Below are 24,734 nucleotides of genomic sequence, written 5' to 3'. Positions count from 1 at the left end.
ATAGTATGGCTAACCCGATTCAAATGGTGATCGGTAAAGGCACATCAAACCCGTTGATAGCTGAGGATTTGCTAAAAATCCTAAGAGAAATCGAAGGCACTTGCTTCGCCAACAATTTCTTCATTCAAAGTATTCCAGACCACACGCGAGCCGGTTTAGGTCTGAAAACTTTGAAGGGGGTCTTGTAGACGGTAAAAAATACCTCTATGGGTCTACAGGAAATTTGCCTACGAGAAGAGTTCGCATGCCCAGTTCTCTGGCACGGACCTAAACTGCGTAGACGTCGACTGTACTCAAGTCCAGGTTCGCCTAACGGTCGACTCGCCAGCATGAGTCAGGGTCGATCAGGATGGCGGAAATTCGCTCTTCGCTCAACTCGCCTGCCCGAGTTCGGAGTCGAATCCGCCAGCAAGCCCCAAAACCGTCAGTACAGCTGGGTATCCACTACCCCACGTGCTGAGATGGACCTTCCCATCTCTCTCGACCCGAAGGGAGAGAGAGCACAGTACCCCAGGACCGTCAAACGGCCGCCCACAGTGCGCACAGCGCGAAGGAGCTGGACAGGTGTCGAGTCAACCTGAGCATTCATAAATGCGACTCACCTCGGATGTCTGAGCCAAGAGCTGGATCCGCCGGCACTCGGCAAGCTGGCTAGACCCACTCGAGTACTGTACACCTACTTCACCGCCTCTCCTGACCGGAAAGGAGAAAGCGTCGTGCTCAAAGCACGCCGGGCGGTCACGCACAGTACAAGTGATCGGACAGACACTTCATCGATCTGCGAACTCATAAATGCGGTTCATTAATGCTGGTCAAATCCACTCGGATAGCAGTCGTTTGTTGCCTCACATACAAGAATGGGCCTTCCCATCGTAGGTGACAGGACATAGAGCACAATCCCTGGAATGACCGTTCATGGTATCGAGGAACGGCGAGACGTCTCTGAAGAGGATGTGGTCACATCCCACAATTCAAGGAGAAGTCAAGCTGTCCTTCTTTTATTTAAAAACCCCTTCCAGCACGATGGAAGGGAGGTCGCAAAACTTGGAAAAAGAGTTGAGACCAAGCTGTTAGCACATCCTTGCATTACAGCGCCGCTGCCTAGTTCCGAGCTCCGATCGCCGGCGAACTAAGCAGACCCGAACTCCATTGCCCCGAGCTTCTACTGCGAACTGAAGCTCTCCAGCAACCTCATTCAAACGGTCCAAGGGAAGCAGACTCGACCCGAGCATCGAGCGAAGCGTCCTATAGCCACCTAAAGTCCCCACACAAAACAAAGAGGGCCTTCCCTCTGCTTCTGTTGTAAACATTTGATTTGTTAGTTTGTAATAAGCTTTCTTATAAATACAAACGAAACTCCTTTCTTCGGAAGAATCAAATTTTCACCCTACAATGATAATTAAATAACTAAGCAAATATAAAACTAGATAAGAGTTTAGAAAACTTCTCTATAAACACAAAGGAGAGGATGAAAAAGATTGAGGATGAATCCCTCGATTGACAATATAAGCTTCCTCCTTTGTAAACACAAACTCCAAACTTAAAACAAACTATAAAACCCTCTTAAACTTGTTTAAAACTCTCTCATTGTATATGAAATGATAAATATAATGGGGTATATATAGGGTAGAAGAAAACAACCCCAAAACCCCTAAAAAACCACTAAAAGATAAAAATCAGCAAGTTACCGTTACTGTGCAACGGTAACATTGGCGGTCGATCGTCATGGTCGTCCGTGAGAAGAAAAACTCAAAAACTGCTCTCTGGACTGCGTACGGTCGACCGCCACGGTCGCCCGCACTGTAGAACAGTCGACCGTGGTGGTCGACCGCACTGTCACTGTAGCAACATGCACAAACAATTTCAGGTTTTGACAGATTCTGGAAATTTGCGTATCTAGTTTTTTAAAATTAATTAAAAATAGTAAATCAACTCCAAAAATCATGAAATTTTGAGTAAAGGTTCTAGACATGTAGATAAACATGTTAGAAAAATAATTTCTTAAATATAACTTCACAGTTAAGATAAATAAATGTTTGAACACAGATATACAGTTTCTGAAAAAACTACTGAAAACTCGGTTTTGTAAATTCAATTAAAAATAACAAAACAACTCCAAAATTAGTAAAACTTGGGGAAATGTTTGTATATATGAAGATAAACATGTAAATAAAGAAAATTTTCAAATTGTATTTCCCAATTGTGAAAACTCATCTGTTTTGCAAAAACATGCACGAACATGTGCACGGACATGAACTTATTTAAAACTTGATTTTGTAAATTCAATTAAACATGACAAATTAATTCCAAAATTGATAAAATTTTGGGAAACATTTATAAACATGAAATTAAACATGTTATAAAAAGAATTTCTCAAATTTAATTTCCCATTTGTGAAAACTCATGTATTTTGTAAAACTTATAAATACAAGTGTACATAAACAACTTTACCATATGAAACCAAACATGTATATATATATGGATATGTATTTGTTTCATATTTAAACTTGAAAGCCAAGAACCAAAACTTGTGTATATATATAACTATATATATAAAAATAAAAAATGTGTGTGTATATATGATTGAGCTTAAAGTACTAACACACATAATATAAAACCTAAACTAAATATACCAAAGTTTGATTGATCTTCGATGTAGCTGAACTTGGTACACTTTGTGGATAAAATTGAACATGTTAGAAAAAGAATTTCTCAAATTTAATTTCCCATTTGTGAAAACTCATGTATTTTGTAAAACTTATAAATACATGTGTACATAAACAACTTTATCATATGTATATAACTATATATATAAAAACAAAATATGTGTGTGTATATATGATTGAGCTTAAAGTACTAACACACAGAATATAAAACCTAAACTAAATATACCCAAGTTTGATTGATCTTCGATGTAGCTCAACTTGGTACACTTTACGGATGAAGCTTGAACTTAGATCTTGAACTTGAATTGCATTGCTTCAATCACTATATCCGCCAACCTCCATTTGATATAATCGTTATGGCGCAATCCATCCAACCTCCAACTCGTTGTTTGCCTAGAATAAATACGAAAACACAAACACTAGACAAACAACATTAGAAGTAAATTATTTGTTAAACATCATCAAAACAAGAAGGCCAACACAAGTATATGACCAAGAGTGTGAAAAATCGCTTGTATTTGAAGAGGAGGCTTTATCGCTTCCAATTGAAGAAGGAAACCTCCATTAGTGATCACATGAACCACTACACGAAGTTTCTTGTGGATTTGGCAAATGTGGATGTTATGATAGAGGATGAAGACAAAGCTTTGTTGTTGTTGAGTTCCTTACCAGATGAGGAATATGAGACATTTGTTCTTACCCTAATTAATGAGAAGATGTCCCTTTCGTATAGTGAGGTCACCGTTGCACTTGTGAATTATCAGCTTCGAAAGAAAGATAAGAAATCTTCAAGTGACACAACAGCAGAGGCATTGATCATAAGAGGGAAGAATCTAAACCGGAAGAATGAGAAGTCATAGTCTAGAGTAGGGCATCCTACAGTTGGCAAAGATCGGTGTGCTTAGTGTAAAGAGACTGGTCATTAGAAGAAAGATTATCTAAAGCTTAGTGATTGGATGAAGAATAAGCAGAAGGAAAAAGGAAAGCAATTATCATCAGAAGTGAACATCATTATATCGGATGATAATATCTCTGACTCATCTATTTATTCGCTTTCTATCAGTCCCACACGTTGCTATTCGGAGGAATCTGAGTAGATGTTGGATAGTAGTGCGACCTATCATGCGTGCCTTAGAAGGAATGGTTTGCCAGTTTTAAGATGCTGGAAAGTGGTGTGGTGTACATGGGTGACAACCATGCATGTCAGATCCTTAAGATATGAAGAATTTGCATCAAGATGTATGACGGGACAATTAGAGAGTTACATGGCGTGAGGTATGTTCCTTCTTTGAGGAAGAACTTGATCTCGATTGGAGCTTTGGTTGGAGAGGGTTTTAGAGTTCGTATTGAGGACATGATTCTCGAGATTGTGGAAGACTCTCGTATTTTGATGAAGGGCGTCAGGAAGAATAACCTGTACTATGATTGGGAATACGATGATAGGTGGAGAGCTGACGATTTCTATTGATTCGACTAGAATGTGGCATTTGAGGCTTGGTCATTCTAGTATTGATTTGGAAAAGGATGCATCAACCTACAATTTGAAGTTCAGTGAACATTTTGATATGAGTAAGAAGGCCGAGGTGAAGTTTGGCACCCCTATTCACCGTACGAAGGGTCTTTTCGATGGAGTTCACGTGAGCATTTGGGAGTCTTTCGAGGAGGCATCATTGGGAGGTAATAGATGTTTGGTTTTCTTTGTTGGTGGCTGTTTTAGGCATGCTTGGGTTGCAATCAAATTCCGATTAGATAAAGTCCTAGTAGTCTCCAACAGATTAAAGAAGCGTGAGATTGGTAGAAAGGTGAAGGTACTTCATTCTGATTTTGGTGGGAGGTACAAGAGGGGTATTTTAAGATACTTTAGTGGAAAGGAAATCTTGGGACAACGAGATGAGATGATAGATTTGGTGAGTTGTTCTTTGCTGGAGGAGGATCGGCGTTTGATGTCGAGAATTGATTATGGTGTTGAGCTTTCGACATATTTGGGTCATCTTGGTCATAGGTTGTCGACCATTGCGATTGGAGGTAAAACTCCATTGGATGTTTGGTCTGGTAGTGTCACTTCGGTTGAGGCTTCGGTGAGGGAGCTAATTGACTCTCAGCAGGTAGAGAGTTTTAGACAGACTTTAGATGTATCGCAACGGGTGGAGAGTGATGCTACGTCACATTGGATGGAGATTACTCTACATACTCCAGATCATACTGCATCGTTTAGGATTCCAGCTGAGGAGACACAGTTAGGGGATCATTTGGATTTGGGTGCAGATGATGAGTTGGTTGATTCGAATGCAGCTGGTGGCATTTGGATTTGGGTGCAGATGATGAGTTGGTTGATTCGAATGCAGCTGGTGGATATGATTTGGATACGGCCATTGGTTCATGCAGATGATGAGTTGGTTGATTCGAATGCAGCTGGTGGATATGATTTGGATACGGCCATTGGTTCACCTAAGGTGGAGGTGTTTGATTTGTTTCACTTTAGGGCCATTTGGAGAGCTATCAGCCGCATATTTGTTGGTGAAGAGTTGAGAACTTTTTTATTTGATTGAAGGCCTTTGGAGGTTATTTGGGGAACAACGTGAAGGATTGATTCCTTTGGCAAGAGGATACGTAGGCAATCATTTATGATGCAGCCAATTTGATGGGTAGATACCGATGTTTGGAGAGTGTTCGCATTCTCATTTGGGTCTCGACTTGTTGTGGATTGAGTCCGTTGTTGTGATTTTGTCTCACTTCATACTGGATATAACAAATGGGACATTTGGTTTGGTTGGTGTTGGCTCAGTTTTGGGAAGACATCGCCGAGGTGGAGAATGGTAGAATTGGTGACACAACGACGAAGTTCAGATTTTTGAAGCAGAGAACATTTTGGATGTTGCACGATCGACCGTGAGTGGCACTGCAGTCGACCGCGTATGTGCATAACACAGGGAAGTCTCTGGACTTTTCGCGGTCGATCGCAAGTGGCGCGGCGGTCGACCGGCAAAACCCTATAGTGTTTTTTGGTTTCGGTTGTTGGATCCGGTCGACCGCGATGGTTTCGGCGATCGACTGTGAGTCGGGTCTGGGTCTGCTTCGGTTTCCTGCACTGTTTGGATTTCCTGTTTTATATAAATAGGAACACGATTTGTTTATGGTTTATTGGATCATATTGATCACTTTTGGGTAGCTTGAAGGAGAGTTTTGAGTACAGAAAAGAGAGTTCTTTTTTGAGCAAATTGTTTGAGGGTTTTGTGAGAGATTTAAGAGTTTTGTTTGAGAGGTTAGTTTGAATGATCTTGTAATCTCTATTTTGTACTCTCTTTCTCTATAGTAAAAACTCCTTCCATTCTTGCCCCGTGGACGTAGGCAATTTGTCAAACCACGTTAAACTTTGTGTTTGAGTTTGTGCCATTATTGTTTGATTTGAGTTGTCTTCTCTCTTGGTGTTTGGTTAGGCTCCTCGGTGCACAACAAGTGGCTTTCGCGCACAACATATTCATATCCACTAAATCTAGATACGATAGCGATACTGCCGGATATTCGTGCGATCATAAAACAGATAATGACAAAACTAGGTTTATATACTATAGTACATTATATATAATAATAAGTATATAATATATATATATATGAAATATTTATTATATATATATATAAGGATTAAATGAGTAATAATAGTATATATATTATAAATAGTATAAATAGTATGATATATAGGAGATAGTATTATATAGTATATAATTACACTTAGAAAATAAAGACTTGGTATCCCATACGTAATTCCCCGGATTGGTAGACCCAAGTTTTGCTTAAAACTCTAACAACTTTGGTAGTGAAATATAATCCTAAAATCTTGGACCCTAGCATCAACCTTGTGGAAGATTATGAGCCTCAGAAGCATTCACAACTTATTGAGATGTAGGGACAGATATTAGCCACATAACTAAAACGAAGTTCTCCATTTGTCTCATAATATATAGTATCTATATATAGTATATTTATATAATATATATATAAAAATATGGTTATATGATATATATAATTAGGTTATAAATATATATAATATAATTATAATAGAGTGGAGTAGAAAGTAGGTAAGTTAGGGTGGAGCAAAGCTTGCTATCACTTACTTGTATTTCATAACTCGGGTCCCTCTCTCTCTCTCTCTTCTCATCTCTCTCTCTCTATATATAATATTATATATATATATATATATATAATATATAATATATAGGTAGGTATATATATAGTATATATATATATTATATATATATATAAATATATTATATATATATATGTGTGTGTGTGTTGTGTGTGGGTCGTGTTGTAGGAAAAATTGTTTAATGTCCAAATTTAGACTTATGTGCCCAACCCTCCTACCTCCTCCGTTTCCTATATAGTCTTAAACCCTCAGTTTTCGGAAAAAAGTGGCTCAACCCCTCCAGCTCATGTATAGCCCAATATTATACGTATTTGACCCAAAAACTTAACTTCACCCCTCTCCACCCACGCAAAATCACCATTATCTCTACCATCAAAATGCCCTCTTCTTCTTCCTCCTCTTTGTCCTCTGTCCTCATCTCAAAATCCAAGCGTCAAAATCTTAACCGTAGCAATTCCACCTCCTTCTCCTTTCGCTGCAAGCACTCCTCCCCCGCCGCCACCCTCGATTTCCAAATCCTCATTCCCTCATCCTCTTCTCATTCTCCTTCCTCATCCTATCCTCTCTATCCTGCCTCCTCTGAGTCCTCTCCCAAACCCCTAACTCTACCAACCAACCCTCTCTCTTTCCTCCCCTCCTTCCACCTCCCTCCACCTCCTCCTTCTCCACTCCCCTCTCATAATGTCCTAATTCTGCTCCCACAGGTGCAAAAAGTCTAGGGTGCAAGGGATTGAAGAAGCTGCTAGAGTTCAATGTCCAGATTCAGATCGAGGATTGCATGAGGGAGAAGGGGAATGGGTGGAAGGAAAACAAAGATCAATCATGGAAAGGTGGGCTACAGTGGCGGAACCTCGATTATGAGTTTCTACGTGCTAAGCTAAGGAAGATTGTGCCTAGACTGCGATGCTATTTCGAGCGAGGTGCGAGTGCCCGCTAGTAAAGTTGTAGGCTTGGGAGCCAAAGAAGGGGCCGAGGTGGAATTGAAGGCTAGGGTTAGGGTTTTGGTACTTCAAGGTGGTTGGATGCAAAAAAATGCTTGATGAAATGCCACACAAGAATTTTGTTGCTTGGAGCTCTGCTATTCTATTAAAGATTAAATTCATCAAAAGAAGCAACTCAAATTATTATGATTTTTATTGCTTTATTTTGTTGGCTATTCATATGAGACGAGAGATATCGTTGAGAGGATTTTAGTTTTTATTTAAAATTTTATTGTACACAAGCCAATTTGTTGATTTGAAAATTATATGTAGTTTGTACATAATGCGTTGCTAATTGAGAAATAAAAGACTACATACAAAAATATTCAATTGAAATAATAAATGTATAAATATTTAATACATAAATTATTAAGTTTTACCTAACACACGTGAACTATAGCTAATTAAATGTTAACGTTTACATGTTCCATGTTAAGTATAGCTGAGTAAGTTTTAACTTTTTTCTTTTAAGTGTTAAGTAGAGTTGATTAACTGTTAAGTTTTACCTAGTACATGTAAACTATAGCTGATTAACTGTTAACGTTTACCTGTTCCATGTAAAGTATATTTGAGTAATTATTAACTTTTGAATTATGAGAACCGTAATGTACCAAAAGATGAGATCGGATATTGCCACCAATTAGTACTGGGAGAAAAAGAATAAGACTATATAATATAAAATATCAAGTAATTGTTAGTATATGTCTATTAAAATTCATGAAGTATCTATTAAGGGTTGCTTAGCTCTTAAATTGTTAAATATTAACTTTGTTTGTTTAATTTTTTATTTTTAATAAACTTATAGTGTATATTTTACTAATTATTTAGTTCTAATGTTGCAAGATTTTGAGAGGACTCATGATCTAAGGGGACTGTGAGATTGAGAGGAAATTAAAACTAATACATGTTATAGTTAACAGTGAATTGGATGACCAACATTTGGATAATCATGTTTTTGTGACTATTGTTAACATGTAATGAACATATTAAACCAGTACATGATATAATTAACAATTACTTGATATTAAGCAGGAACGGACTAAGTTTAACAGGTATACAATATAGTTAATATGATATTGGATATAATTAACAAATACTTGATATAGTTAATAGATATCTAATATCTGTTAACAACCAGTGTTTAAAATTTAACAACCGGTGTCCAAAGATTAATATGCATTGTGCAAATTTATCAGTTACGCTATAAACATACATACAATGAGTAAAATTAACATACAGAGTCAAACACAAGCAGAAACTATTATCAATCAGCAAGACTCAAATAACAAAACTCAGTTCGAAGTTCAATAACAGCAGATCCTTCAACTTAGCAACAAATCTAATTTCATTCTCAAACAAGAACATCAACTAGAAAAAAAACCCTCCAATTAAAGGACAAATAGCAATAAATGTCAAGATAAAAAATGGTGAAATATCTTTCTTCATAAGAGAAATCCTAGCTCCAACGAACCCATATAGCATTTCTCAAGAAACTTCTGAATGATCGGGTTATTCAAGATCCAATTACAAATGAGTCAACCCCTTAAGACATGAGTGATCAAAGAGCTCATTAACATTGAAAGAGCTCAGTTGCCTTTGTTCTTTCATGTTCGTGCTCATTAATCACAATCATAGTGCTCCATAAAATGAAATTTTTTTGAGTCATTTCATCAAACAAGTGGTGAGCAACCATCACGATCCATGAATATGTCATTGTCATAGTCAGTCTCCACCATCACATAGGAGAGTTTAGAGGTAGAGAGGGTGTGGTCAGGGGATGAGAAAATGGTGGCGAGATCAGAGAAGGAGATCTTGCTATCGCCATTGGAGTCGAACTTGTAGAGGACACACTTGAGGTCGGTGGTGATGAATGAGGAGGATGGGATCGACGGAGGAGGTATTTACAGTGCTAGAGGTGGATGTAGGTTCAGATCCGGGTGAGAATTTGGATCGGGTAGTCAAGGGTGGCGGTAGGGGAGAATTGATTGCAGGGGGAGGAGAAGGAGGTGGAATTGCTAGGGTTAAAATTTTGGCGCTTAGATTTTGAGATGATGACAGAGGAGGAAAAGGAGGAAGGAGGAGGATTTTGATGGAGGAGAGATAATGGTTCTTTTGAGTGGGTGGAGAAGGGTAAAGTTGAGTTTTTGGATCAAATACATATAACATTAGGCTATACATGAGCTGGAGGGACTGTGCCATATTTTTTTCAAAAATTCTTAAGCACATAGGCAAAAGTAGGAGGGTTTGGGCACATGAAGTTCTCAAAATTGGGTCCTTGACAAAAATTTTTCCCATATATATATATATATGTATTTCAAGAGAATTCATTAATATGTGTGTGCGTTTTTTTTTACTTCATCTTGAATTCATTAATATGTTCATTATAGCTGAAAAGCTGAATTAGATCTCTTGATTATCAAACTTTAGCTCAAATTCATTAATCTAAGGATTAAAATACTTGCAATTGCATGGCCAATATTTATTCGAATATTTCAAATACAGATATATATTTGTGTTATTAACCATATCCTATCAGATATAGATATCCAATAATCATATTTGTATCCTAATGAATATAAATATGAATATATCCTCAAATACAGATTTTTTTTGCGCCCCTACTTGAGACTATATGCAAAGTAGTATGATGGTTATTTAACTAGATGAATAACATTGATTCATTTAGTGGGTCACATAACTAAAAGTTTTTTTTATATTTCTTATGTAAATAATAACATTCACAAGGTTGCGTTAAAAAAAAGACAATGTTGAAGAAAAATTAGTGTACACAACCAAATTGTAGTATTTTCCCACAACTAAGAAGGCAGAAAATTTATACCTTGCTTTGAGAAAATATGGATTCCATCGAAACGCCCACATGTAATAGAATGATCTACATTATTCATGAGTTGTTGGAGAGTTAGTTTGAAAATATTAGTTATGTTATTTATGATGCAAATCACCTTACTCCGGGATAAAAGGCAATTTGATATTCTCTTCATCATCTGTCTTCTCCCAAACGAATGAATAATTTATTTGAGCAACTCAATAAAATTCTCCTCATTAGTCCTCACCAACAATAAAAAATCCCAATTTGATTTATTTTTTTTAATTCTACAACTTTAGAATTTTGTTGTCCGTGTTAGAAAGGGGTGTAGATCAAACCTCAATTCCGGCGAGGAGCTCCGGCGAAGCTCCGACGAGCTTGAGGACCATGCAGGCGAGCGTGGACGTTGACTCAGGCGAAGTCGACGGTGAACTGCAGGCGCAGTTTCAGGTGGAGCTCGATCAGGCGAGCTCAAATTGTGGGAAACGCGACCCTCGCGTTTTGGATCCGACCCTCGCGTTTGGGAAATTCGACCCTCGCGTCCAAGCTCCGACGTCCGCGTTTTGGCGCTCCGACGTCCGCGTCTTCGCGTGGCTGGCGACAGGCTGTCGCCAGCCTGTCATGTTTGCTTATATAAACCCCTCGTCGCCCTAGGGTTTTGTTGTTGCTTCTCCTCCTCTGATTCCTCTCTGGCGGCGGCACCAAAATAACGCAACAGCGTTCCTCTTCTCCAAACCTTGAAATCGCAGCAGCGATTTTGGTTCTTCATCTCCAGCTCTCAACCGTGCATTGAGGGGAGATTAAGAAAGGACTTTAGAGAGAGAGAGAGAATTGAAAGGGTTTATTCCCTTTAATTATTAACACTGTAGCTACAGTGTTCATCTTTGAGAAATCTCAGTTTTGGGATTTGCTCTTGATTTGTAATTTCTTGTTTGATTAATAAAAAATTGACTGTGTGGCTCCCGAGGACGTAGGTAGTTGCCGAACCTCGTAAATCTTGGTGTACTTTTTTTATTCTGCGTTTCTGTTGCATTAGGGATTTAGGCGTTAAATTCCCAACAGTCTGAGAACATAATAAAAATTAAGATGGATAGCCCCTACTCCACAGAGTTAGGTAGTGTTTGCCAACTAGATTTTGAGAGTGAGTTCTATCGCATCTCTTACAAATGGTATCTAAGTCAACTCTATCGTTACGATTGCAATCATGCGGCGAGTAGTGATGAGGACTTTGCAGTGCTCACCCATGACCGGTCTAGTGCAAAGCAAAAGGGCGACATCTGAATTTTCAATATTAGATTGGACTGCAGAAGCAAGGTGGTATGTTGGAACCATTTAGTTTCAACGACTAAACGGAGAATTAACTGCGAATTAAGAAGGATTAAGGGTTAGTTCTCTTAAGTCTCCCACAGAAAGTAATAAAATGTAAAATATATTAAGGAATAAATATCTGTCTATGACACACTGGCTAGTAAGATCTTTTTTTAATAGTCCAGTCCAGAATCGAACCCAAAATTATGAGAGTCATATTGAAATATTCCGATTATCCGAAATAAGTTCTATTTTTTTAAAAATCCAATCCAAATTTCAACCTAAAATTATGAGAGTCATATTGAAATCTTCCAATCATCCCTAATCACATGCACTGGTTTGGCTGATAGGTTTCTTGATTGATGAGGGAGGACTGTTACCTTGTATATTTTATAACCGCTTGAAAAGAAATTTTGAAATCTCTTTGAACCTTTGCAACTGGCACCACCTAATCCTTTCACTAACAAAGCCCCGCACTTGTCCGAAATTATTTATTTTCACTATTATCTTTTTGATTTTTTTTATTTTTTGTAGATAATTGGTCCCTCAAATCTGCCAATAATTTCACATTAGTCCATCAAATCTTTGAAATTGCAGATAGGTCGCTCAAATCATAAGAGTACTTGCAATTTGGTCCCTCTAATTAACTTGCATTAGATCTAAGGTAATATTCATATTCCACCAAATCAACTTTTTGCACCGTAGTTCCAGTTATACCCCTCGATTATGTTTAGCCACTTGTTTCTTTAATACGCTTAAACCCAAAAACCTAAAAAAAAACCAAACCCACACCTTTCATCTTCTCTCACGGTTAAAAAATGAAAATGAAAAAGAAAAAGAAAAAAAATCCTTCTAATATGTTCTCCAATGGTCTTCCTCTTCTTCATCAAAAACATCCACTGGAGGGTATTTTATCATTTGTTGTGTTAAGAACTAACCCAACTATGATTTACAAATTTAACTGAGAAAACAACATGCGAACCAAATGGCAACAAACCTTATGATTTTTTATTTTTTATTTTTTTTTGAAAAGACAAACCTTATGATTTGAGGCACCTATCAGCAATGCAATGATTTGAGGGGCTAATATTTTAGAAATCCTTTCTTTTTTATTCTTTACGTTTTTTATTTTATACTAAAGTTAATCTTGCCATGTTAGGTCCTTCACAGTATTGGAATTCACATGGTTGGCGGCATTGCCAGCATGATCATGGACTATGTTTGAGGTGGTTCGGCCCGAAAAAACCAGGCCTAGTTCTCAGCCACTGCTCAAGCCCACAAGGATCCTCTCTGTCTCATAGTGTTTTTAATGCGAAGGAATATTAATCAAATGTTTCTGAGCTGGTCTAAAGTGCACTAACAAAATCAAAACTATAGTTCTAATGAGTTTTTTTATGTATAGTTATGCATTGATGTAGAGCATGTTGGGATTGTGTCTTTAATTCTTTGTATAACTTCATGAGAATTAGATAGCGTTAGAGATCTATCATGATTAGGAGATTTGGTCTCATCATGATTAGGAATTTAAAACCTATTCTAATTAGAAAGTTAGGCTAGAGATAAGGTTTTGGTTTCCCAATATATACTCTTCTATTGTTGGAGGAAAAACTAAGGAGAGGAGAGAGTGCCAATATTCTTGTAATCTAGGGTTAGTAGAGGGCGTAGTCTAATTCAAGAATATTGTACAAGAGGCGAGGGTTTCGTAGTCCTTGTCCATGTAAAAGATTACATTATTAGGAGAGGGTTTCACAGCCTTTGTCCGTTCAAAAGATTGTAAGGAGAGGGCTTTGGAGATGATATGAGAGTTGATTATGTATACGAGGTTGAGAGATTGAGAGACGAGAGTTAAGTGGTTCCTCTTGTAGTTCTCCCTGATACATACTGGATTTCTCGTATTGTTGCCCATGAACGTAGATCGAAGTTGGTCGACTGAACCACGTAAATCTCGGTATTCTTTTTTCTTGATTGTGGTTGTTTTATATCTTATCAATTGTGGTTGGCTTTCGAGTTGCGCAGATCGCAGTAGGCGGGGAGACTAAATTCCCCAACAAGTGGTATTAGAGCGACGGTAATGGATCCAGGAGTGAGTTTGCAAGATAGGCGTCGTATAAAAGTGAAGATCGGCGGCGTTACAAGAATCAAGATGAAGAGAAAAAAGGTTACTGTAGAAGGAAATATTGTAGCGGCGGCGGGAACACTATCCACGTGGGTGAGGATTTGCTTACAAACTATTAAATCAACTCTGACGGTGCAGATTGATTTGTCTTTTAATCGAAGATTTGGAGGTGGATTTTGGTGATCCAAGAGTCGTTCCTAGGGTCTTTCGATGCGCTGAGTTCATTTTTGATGTAGGTTTTATCAAATTCAATCTCTATAGTGACTGATTTGAATTTTTATTTTGGTTAGAGGATGATGACTTCTTCGGGTCGAAAGTTTGATATTCCGCTATTCAACGACAAGGCAAATTTGATGGCAGATAGGGCAAAGGAGTATGTGACATATGAGACTGATGTAGAGAATCAGATGTGATTCTACCAGTAGAGTTGTCAGCATATAATTATTCAAAGTCATCGTGGGAGCTGGTTGGTGTGTAGACTCGATGAGGACAGTGCCAGATTAGGTGGAGCTTGCAAACAGGCACGATAGAGTGACACACACGCTGATGGAGATGGTGGCATTGGGCTTGAAGGCGATGAGTGCTCACATTCAGTCCAAGGTAAGTGATGGAGGACACACACGCTGATGGAGATGGTGACATTGGGCTTGAAGACGATGAGTGCTCACATTCAGTCCAAGGTAAGTGATGGAGGAGATAGAGGTATTCGGCTCGTAGTGTGGAGTAGGAAAGCTGTACCGATATGATTCAAGACAAGCGATGTAGGTGGAGTACGAGGACAACAAGTGGGGAAAGACTACTGTCAAGTTCAGATTGAGAGGAGAAGCATGGTTGATTTGCTTCTAATGTTAGAGATGGCGAAAATCTCTTGGTGCTCACAAGAGAGGTGGAGGCGCCACAACGAGACATATGAAAGTGACGGGCATCCAGTTGGAGTGCAGGTGTTCTGATTAGGAGTACAAGTGCTTCAATTTGAAGTGCGAAAGGAATAAAAGACGCTAGCGGGATATGTAATGTTTCAAGATGGTAATGGTAGATCTTCGAGGTGGCTTGGGAATCAAATCTAAGGTGGAGATTGTTGGGATTGTGTCTTTGATTTTCTGTATAACTTCATGAGAATTAGATAGTGTTAGAGATCTATCATGATTAGGAGATTGAGTTTTATCATGATTAGGAGTTTGAAACCTATTCTAATTAGGAAGTTAGGCTATATTCTTATAAACTAGGGTTAGTAGAGGGCGTAGCCTGGTTCAAGAATATTGTGCAAAAGGCGAGAGTTTCATAGTCTTTGTCTGTGAAAAAGATTACATTATTGGGAGAGGGTTTCACAGTCTTTGTCTGTTCAAAAGTTTGTAAGGAGAGGGCTTTGGAGATAGAGAGTTGATTATGTATGTGAGGTTGAGAGATTGAGAGACGAGAGTTGAGTTGTTCCTCTTGTAGTTCTCCCCGATACATAATTGATTTCTCGTATTATTACCCGTGAAAGTAGGTCGAAGTTGGTCGACCGAATCACATAAATCTCGGTGTTCTTTCTTCTTGATTGTGGTTATTTTATATCTTGTCGATTGTGGTTGGATTCTGAGTTGCGTAGATTGCAGTAGGCGGGGAGACTAAATTCCCCAACAGAGCATGCTGCATATATATTATGGAGAAACAAGACCATCAAAAGCCCAAACGCGGGCCTAACCGAAGAAAATAATTTGCAACAAAGAACGAGTCATATCTGTCAAACCTTACGTCAAAATTAGACGAATTACATATGTAAATGACGTATTTTTCTAATACGGAGTCAACCAAACCAACTGTCATTTTGCCGCCGTCTGTTTTGCAAAATTCCCTCCGGATTAAGAAATATTAGAGTTTTTATCAATTTTTTTACTATTTTAGTTAATGTTTTAGGAGTTTGTTTTGATTAGAAAGCAAATTCGGTTTGATTCTAAATTTGCCAAATTTACTTCCCTAATCCTAGGGAGTAGGAGAGTTTTGTTATTTCTATTTTTGGTAAATTTTGACTCATAGTAGAAGTCTTGTTTATTTTTTATTTAAGAAGGGTATCGTAAGCCCTAGTGGTATAATATTTTATCAATAAAATTCCTCTTTAATATTTTCTTCGTGGATTCGAAGTTCTTCATGAATTCAGAGATAGTTCTTTGTAGATACAAAGAACAACCATTGGTAGATTCAGAGGTTTATCACTTCCACGCTGCGTCGTGCATGATCTGGTGGCTACATGCATTAATAAGCGTGTCAAGAACCGAAGATAGATCTACACAAAATTTACATATATTTAACCAAGGCCTATATGTTTTCAACAAAGGAACTGAGGATGCTACTTATTTTAGTATATATAATCTTAAAGGGTGGGTACGAAAATAAAATTAGTTTAAATTAAGAATCTTCAATCTTTTTATTGTTGGAACTAAAGGAAGAAGCTTGAGCATTAACATGATCTAAAACCAGTCAATAACGGCTTTTTTTTTATAGAAATTTGAGGAATTATGATACAACTAAACATCCACGTCATCGGCTTCCTGGTAGATTTTTCACTTCCAAGCAAATTCATTTTCCCCTTTTGATTGGATTTTGAATTTAAGAAGTTATTGTTAGGTCTCATGTTTTGATGATGATTTACAAACCCTATTATTTGTGCTAATTGCTTGTTGAGCGATGTTACACAGGATGTATTTTATCAAGTAATATAGTGCCACCATAGGAGGATGGATGGATTTGCGCCATAACGATGATATCCATGGAGGTGAAGGCAAGTTGATGAAGAAACCTTAAAATGCTCAAAGATCGACTCAAGCGAAAATCAAATAAAGAAGAGCGTTCAATTGTAGATTCAAGAAGAGCTTTATCAACAAAATTGAGCAAATATCGATACTTAAGACTAATACTCTATTGTAAGCAATATTACATTTTTATTTTTCTCTCTAGATCATAATGTAGGCAAGACACAAAGCAAATAACTTTTGAAGCATTTGGGGATCACACACACAGTTTCAGAACTCGTACTTTTCAATTGTTTTGCAAAGTAGTAGGTTTTCACAAATAGAAAATGATATTCTGAAAATTTCTCTTCTAACATCTTCATTTTCATATAAAAATCATTTTCCCAAGTTTTAATATTTTTGGAGTTAATTAAATATTTTAAATCTATTTTATAAAAGCAGGTGTTCTGAAAAATTCATGTATCTGGAATATTTTAGTTATCAATCGACTGGTTCGTCCTTGCCACTCGACCAATCAGAAGCTCTTTTTCAAAACCCGTAGTCAGCCGTTCATCAGTTGACCAATATATGTTCATCGGTCAACTGGTCATATTGGTCGACCAACGGCATATGACCAGTCGACCGATGAACACATATCGGTCGAGCGACAGAGTTATCAGCTTTCTGTTTCAACCAACAGACATCTCATTGGTCGACCGATCATGGTCCACGAGTCAACCGATAACATTGTAACAACTAGTTTTCCAGACTCTGGGAATTTAGGGATTTTGTTGGATTTCATGTTTTTCTTTAGTTTTGGGCTATTGTTTTAAGTGTCTATATATATCCTTCAACCCTCATTTGTTCAAAAACTAAGAAAACTAAGCAAAAAAAGAAAAACACTTGAGTTTTGTTTTCAAGAACTTCTAAGCTTACATTTTCAATCATTCTCAAGTTCTTGATTGTTTTCGGTTTTCATTTTCAAAACCCACAAATCCCTGAGCTTCATTTGTTCATCTCTTTATCCTTGCTATAGGAAACTTGTAAGAGAGATTTTTTTCTTTAATATTGTATTGTGTGGAGAGCTTGATCTCGAGGAGATCATTGTGTGGAGATTTCGAGAATTACCATCGGGAGAGGTGGTCGGGGACGTAGGTCGAGAGGACCGAACCTCGTGAACATATCGGCGTGTCAATTTGGCTAGCTATCTCTTACTCTCGCTCTCTCTTAATTATTAATTGTCATATTGTTATATTGTGTCTTGAATTGCATTGAATTTTATTAATTGCACATTGTTGTTTGATTACCCTATTCACCTCCCTCTAGGATAATTTCATTTGGTATCAGAGCAAGGTCTCTATATTTGTTTAGGTTTAATCACCTTAGAGTAAAGATCCAAATGGAATCAAACATGAATGTGCATGTTCTTGAAGGTCAATCAACTTCTAGATCACCTTTGTGTACCAGCAATAATTTTGCATATTGAAAAGCTAGGATGCACATTTATTTACGATGCATTGATCTTGACATCCTAAATATTGTTGAGAAAAAATATGTTGAAAAATCTAGTGGTGACATGACTGAGAATGAAAGACAGTTGGCTACTATAAATGTTAAGGCTATGAATGCCTTGATTTGTGGACTCACTTCTAATGAGTATAATAGAGTCTCCATTTATGCAACCACACATGAAATTTGGGAGAAACTATGTATAACTCATGAAGGAACTCCTCAAGTCAAGGAGTCAAAAATTAGTAGTCTCATGCATGAATATGAATTATTTAAAATGCTTCCAAATGAGTCTATTGATGTCATGTTTTGTTGCTTTACTAACATTGTAAACCAATTACATGGTCTTGATAAGGTGCTTGAGAACCAAGAAAAGAACTACAAGATCCTTCGTTCTCTTACACCGGTATAGGAGCCCAAAGCTACGACAATTCCACCCTTAATTTTTTGAAAGTCAACTCTGGATTTCACACTGACTACTTTCTAGTTTTTATTTAGGGTAATTATTACGAAACCCCTTTTCAAGTTTGGCCACTTATTATGAAACCCCCGCCACTATATTTTTATTACAAAACTCCTTACCGTTAAAGAGCTGATAAGTTTTATTTAAAATAACATGTGCAAGTCACATGTATTTTTGCATTCTAAAATTGCCCTCTTCTTCTTGCTCTTAACATAGTTTTGTCCCATATGTAATTCCCTTTTTTCTATCTCTTCATATAATCATTTTCTCTTTTTCCTCCTTTCCCTAGTAATTTTATTCTCTTATATGTTTTCAAAAATTGCAACTTCATCATGATCCAATCTCTTTAGTGTACTAAACACTATTCTTTCTAATAAAATGCAAACAATGGGTTAATTCTAAATGTTTGTCATGTAACAAATAGCAGGAAATGCTTGTTTATTTTTAGATAGGAAATGTTATCCACAAGTTGTGCCCTATTTGGCATTAGGCAGCAAGAGCTTAGCATGTCAACAAACAATCTTAAATGTTGTAGGGGACAAAATAAAAGAGGCTTCTTCAATAGTTGAGAGAGAAAAAGCAGGACTATTCATGTGGGGTACTTGAGAAAATTTGTCACTCACATGCTAATCTTAACAGTTATTTTAACAGCAGGGAGTTTTGTAATAAAAAGATAACGACGAGAGGATTCATAATAAACGTCAAGGAGTCCTACCCTTTTATTTACAGCATGCAACCATACACAACAAAGAGATTCCACCAATTAACGTCATCATCATTAGGTGCCTAAAGATAAGATCCCTTCACATGGCGCTGGGAGTCAGTGGTGATCAATCTTCAATTAAAATCATTAATTAGCACCTCCAGCACAGTTTCTAAAAAAAGCATGGTTTATTTTGCGGTTAAAATAATAGTAGCAGCTGTTAGCAACACAGCCGAATAAAATGCACAGATCAACAAAAGAAAGAGCAGGGAAAACTAGAGAGAAAAAAAAACCCGAGAAAAAAAAACATATATATTTAATGAGGTTTGGCAACCGGTACGATTTCATACGCCTTTGATTGCAATCATATCATGACATCACTGATGATGAAAAAGATTACAATCAATCTCTCGAAGTCTAATCTCTTCCCTCTGAGATATTCTATTTTCCTCTTTTTTAGATACAATCTAAAAATGGACAGCCAAAAGATACATGTTTTTATAATAGAGTTTTTGCGTATTGAGCCGCCATAATTCGATCTCTGGGGGGTACTTTGATTCTGAAATTGGCTCCACGATTAACAACAGTAGTATCAACCAACCAAATTAATTAAAGAAGACTAATGATACTTTAGAGACTAGCCAGGTCTCATTGATGACAAGGCAGTTAAGCTAGAGTAGGATGAATTGCTGGCAACCATGAAAATGATTAATTAATGAAGGTGCATGCATTGTCAATTTTTCTTGACAATAATTGTACTCTGCAAACTTCAGCCACATACTTCCCTCTATCTACCCATCAATGCGACTTCCCTCTTAACATTTCATACATATCCATGTCCATGGGGATAATATCGGTCTGCCATGTTGTACAATTTAGTTAGTGTAGGTGGAACTCCATATTGTTTCAACTACATTAAAAATTTAAAAGTATCGTTTGGTTAAATATTATCGCAACACTAAAAGGTTGTTGCAACAACAAAATAAGTATAAAAAGAAAATAGAGGTGTTTTTTTTTCCGGAAGTTAAAACAGGGCAAGATGCCTTGTTCATTTCATTAAAACAGCCAATAATTACAAGAGCTGGTTTAGGGCAAAGAGGAAAATATCGTAACGTAAAAAAAACATCAATAGTGTTGAAAAGCTAGGAGTTGGAACAACATCACGTTATGGAAACATTTGATGTTCCAACTCCCCCCAACCAAATACACACACAGAAAGAAAACTTGGCAAAAGGAGCTGAAGACAAATAATTTTCGAGCTATGGAAATCAATCATCACTACATCGTCTCTAATCCCCATCTCAATCAGTACAGATGAAATGAATCTATCACATGCTTCAAATTTTAACTGTATAATTGAAATTTTTTGTCCATCAAAGCAAGCCAGCCTCCGGTATGGGCTCCTTAGTACTCTTGCTTCTTGCTGAACAAATATTCATCCGTTCATGTCTGCTTCAGTGTACAGATTATCAGAATGCTTTCCTACGAGTCAATATCATTACTAAAGACAACCTCTGCAATTATGCGAAAACAATCATTAATTAGTTATCTAGTATATAATTGCATCTGTTACCATCCCCTGTATAGCAATTCCCCTGGCCACCGTTCATCAATTTGTGACTAAGAACGGTTCTTGTTTGATTGGAGAAAGAGATCGCGAGATTTTTTATAAGGGAAAATCCTCTTTTAACCCAAAGTTTTACCCCCACTTATTTAAAAACCTATCCACTTTTCTAAACATCAATAAATCCATTGTACCTATATGACTTATTTTTAAACCCAATGTCTATTATACCTCTCTAACTTTATACTGTATTTTTCCCAAAATTGAAAAACCCATTATTGCCCTTTCTCTCTTCTTCTCTCTTTCTCTCTTCTTCTGATCACCGCTAACAGCAGAGCATCAATGGCGACAATGGAAGGAGAAAATGGTGGGCCACTCTTCCACTTCACCAACCCTTAATTTGGTACACATCTTCAATTACTCTCTCCTTCTCTCCCTCCTCCATTAATTTCCCCTCTCTTCTTGAGAAATCTCTCCTCCATTAATATTTCTCCTCATAGTAGACACTAATCCTACATCAATAGCTTGTTAACATTTTGAAATTTTGAATTTTCCAATACTGTATGTTTTCCAATACTATATGTTAACTTTTGAAATTTTAGGTTTTTTTGGCAATAGCTTGTTAAAGATGTCTTGTTCTTATAAATTAATGGATTCTTATCAAGCTTATGCTTCAGAAAATGATATGTGCATAACAATTTTGCTCATATATATCTATGTTTTGGTGACTAGGTTGATGCATAGAAGGTGTTTGATGGAATGACAAAAGGGATATAGTTATTTGGACCACAACGATTAGTGGTTATGCCATATTGCTATTGGTTGAGGAGGCAATAGAGGTGTTTGATGAAATATCCAAGAGAAGTTTGGTTTTGTGGACCGCCATGATCTTAGCCCATCAGCATGCCTTCCTACGCCCTCCAGATGCACCTCACCATTTTCTATTGTCGTCAACACCTAACGTAATACATAGCTACCGCTCAATCAGAAACCATTCGTCAATGCACACTAACTTTTCAATCAAATACATGAGAGAATCTCCCACTCTTGGCATTCAATCAGATCTTCGCATTGCTGTCACATTGCAACCTAAACGGCAAATCAACTACAGCCTGCAATATGATGTACCAAGTAGTATCCAATGTATCATGTTGTATGAAATTTTCTATATTATGTTTATAAAGATGATTTTTGTGTATATTGTATCAAATGCACTATCCAATGTATCATGTTGTATAAAATTTTCTATTAGAAATTTATCAGTGTAATCTAGTAGAAATGTATACAACGTTTCGATAGTGGTGATTTTGGATTATTTCCATAGTGTCTTCATGGATTAATTTCATTCAATGTTATGTGCAAGTGATAATTGTATGAGAAGTGATAATCTGTAATGAACTTGATAAGCACTGAGCAAGTTGTATTGGCTACTCAGTTTGTGTATATTAATCAGTTTTTTTAGGCCATGCAACACTCGATGATCTACATTATGTATCGCGTGACCAATTATCCACCTCGGTGAAAAAAACTGATTTGGTTTTAGACAACTTAAGGTGCAGAATTTCCAGAGAGCATAAGGTGCTATACTTTGCCAATAAGATACTATACTTTGCTAATAAAGTGTTATACTTTACCATATAATGCTATACTTTGGCCATAAGGTGCTATACTTTCTCATAAAGTGCTATACTTTGCCAAAATCTTCAAAATTACGCGAGGACCTCCCGTCACCGTGGATGATTGGTCAATAAACATGTAATGTAGGTCATCGAGTGTTTGCGTTGCGATAAAAAAAACTGATTTGGTTTTAGACAACTTAAGGTGCAGAATTTCCAGAGAGCATAAGGTGCTATACTTTGCCAATAAGGTGCTATACTTTGCCAATAAAGTGCTATACTTTGCCATATAGTGCTATACTTTGGCCATAAGGTGCTATACTTTCTCATAAAGTGCTATACTTTGCTAAAATCTTCAAAATTACGCGAGGACCTCCTGTCACGGTGGATGATTGGTCAATAAACACGTAACGTAGGTCATCGAGTATTTGCGTTGCGATAAAAAAAACTGATTTGGTTTTAGACAACTTAAGGTGCAGAATTTCCAAAGAGCATAAAGTGCTATACTTTGCTAATAAGTTGCTATACTTTGCTAATAAAGTGCTATACTTTTCCATATAGTGCTATACTTTGGCCAAAAGGTGCTATACTTTCCTATAAAGTGTTATACTTTACCAAAAAGCTTTAAAATTGCGCGAGGACGCCCTGTCGTGGTGGATGATTGGCCAATAAACACGTAACGTAGCCCATCGAGTGTTTGCGTTGCGGTGAAAAAAACTGATTTGGTTTTAGACAACTTAAGGTGCAGAATTTTCACGAGTGTTTGCGTTGCGGTGAAAAAAACTGATTTGGTTTTAGACAACTTAAGGTGCAGAATTTTCAGAGGGCATAAGGTGCTATACTTTACCAATAAGGTGCTATACTTTGCCAATAAAATGCTATATTTTTCCATATAATGCTATACTTTGGTCATAAGGTGCTATACTTTCCCATAAAGTGCTATACTTTGCCAAAAGCTTCAAAATTGCGCGAGGACCTCCCGTCACGGTGGATGATTGGTCAATAAACACGTAACGTAGGTCATCGAGTGTTTGCGTTGCGGTGAAAAAAACTAATTTGGTTTTAGACAACTTAAGGTGTAGAATTTCCAGAGAGCATAAGGTGCTATACTTTGCCAATAATGTGCTATACTTTGCTAATAAAGTACTATACTTTACCATATAGTGCTATACTTTGGCCATAAGGTGCTATACTTTCCCATAAAGTGCTATACTTTACCAAAAGCTTCAAAATTACGCGAGGACCCCCCGTCGAGGTGGATGATTGGTCAATAAACACGTAACGTAGGTCATCGAGTATTTGCGTTGCGATAAAAAAAACTGATTTGGTTTTAGACAACTTAAGGTGCAGAATTTTCAGAGAGCATAAGGTGCTATACTTTGCCAATAAAGTGCTATACTTTGCCAATTAAGTGCTATACTTTGTCATATAGTGCTATACTTTGGTCATAAGGTGCTATACTTTCCCATAAAGTGCTATACTTTATCAAAATCTTCAAAATTATGCGAGGACCCCCCGTCACGGTGGATGATTGGTCAATAAACACGTAACGTAGGTCATCGAGTGTTTGCGTTGTGGTGAAAAAAACTAATTTGGTTTTAGACAACTTAAGGTGCAGAATTTCCAGAGAGCATAAGGTGCTATACTTTACCAATAAGGTGCTATACTTTGCCAATAAAGTGCTATACTTTAAGGTGCAGAATTTTCAGAGAGCATAAGACGCTATATTTTGCCAATAAGGTGTTATACTTTGTCAATAAAGTACTATACTTTACCATATAGTGCTATACTTTGGCCATAAGGTGCTATACTTTCCCATAAAGTACTATACTTTGCCAAAAACTTCAAAATTGCGCGAGGACCCCCCGTCGCGGTGGATGATTGGTCAATAAACATGTAACGTAGGTCATCGAGTGTTTGCGTTGCGGTGTAAAAACTGATTTGGTTTTAGACAACTTAAGGTGCAGAATTTCCAGAGAGCATAAGGTGCTATACTTTACCAATAAGGTGCTATACTTTGCCAATAAAGTGCTATACTTTGCCATATATTACTATACTTTGGTCATAAGGTGCTATATTTTCCCATAAAGTACTATACTTTGCCAAAATCTTCAAAATTACGCGAGG

Source organism: Asparagus officinalis, chromosome 10 (genome assembly GCF_001876935.1).
Source record: "Asparagus officinalis chromosome 10, Aspof.V1, whole genome shotgun sequence".
Taxonomy (NCBI): Eukaryota; Viridiplantae; Streptophyta; class Magnoliopsida; order Asparagales; family Asparagaceae; genus Asparagus; species Asparagus officinalis.
The sequence above is the reverse complement of the archived record's forward strand: the minus strand, read 5'-3'. Positions refer to the sequence as shown.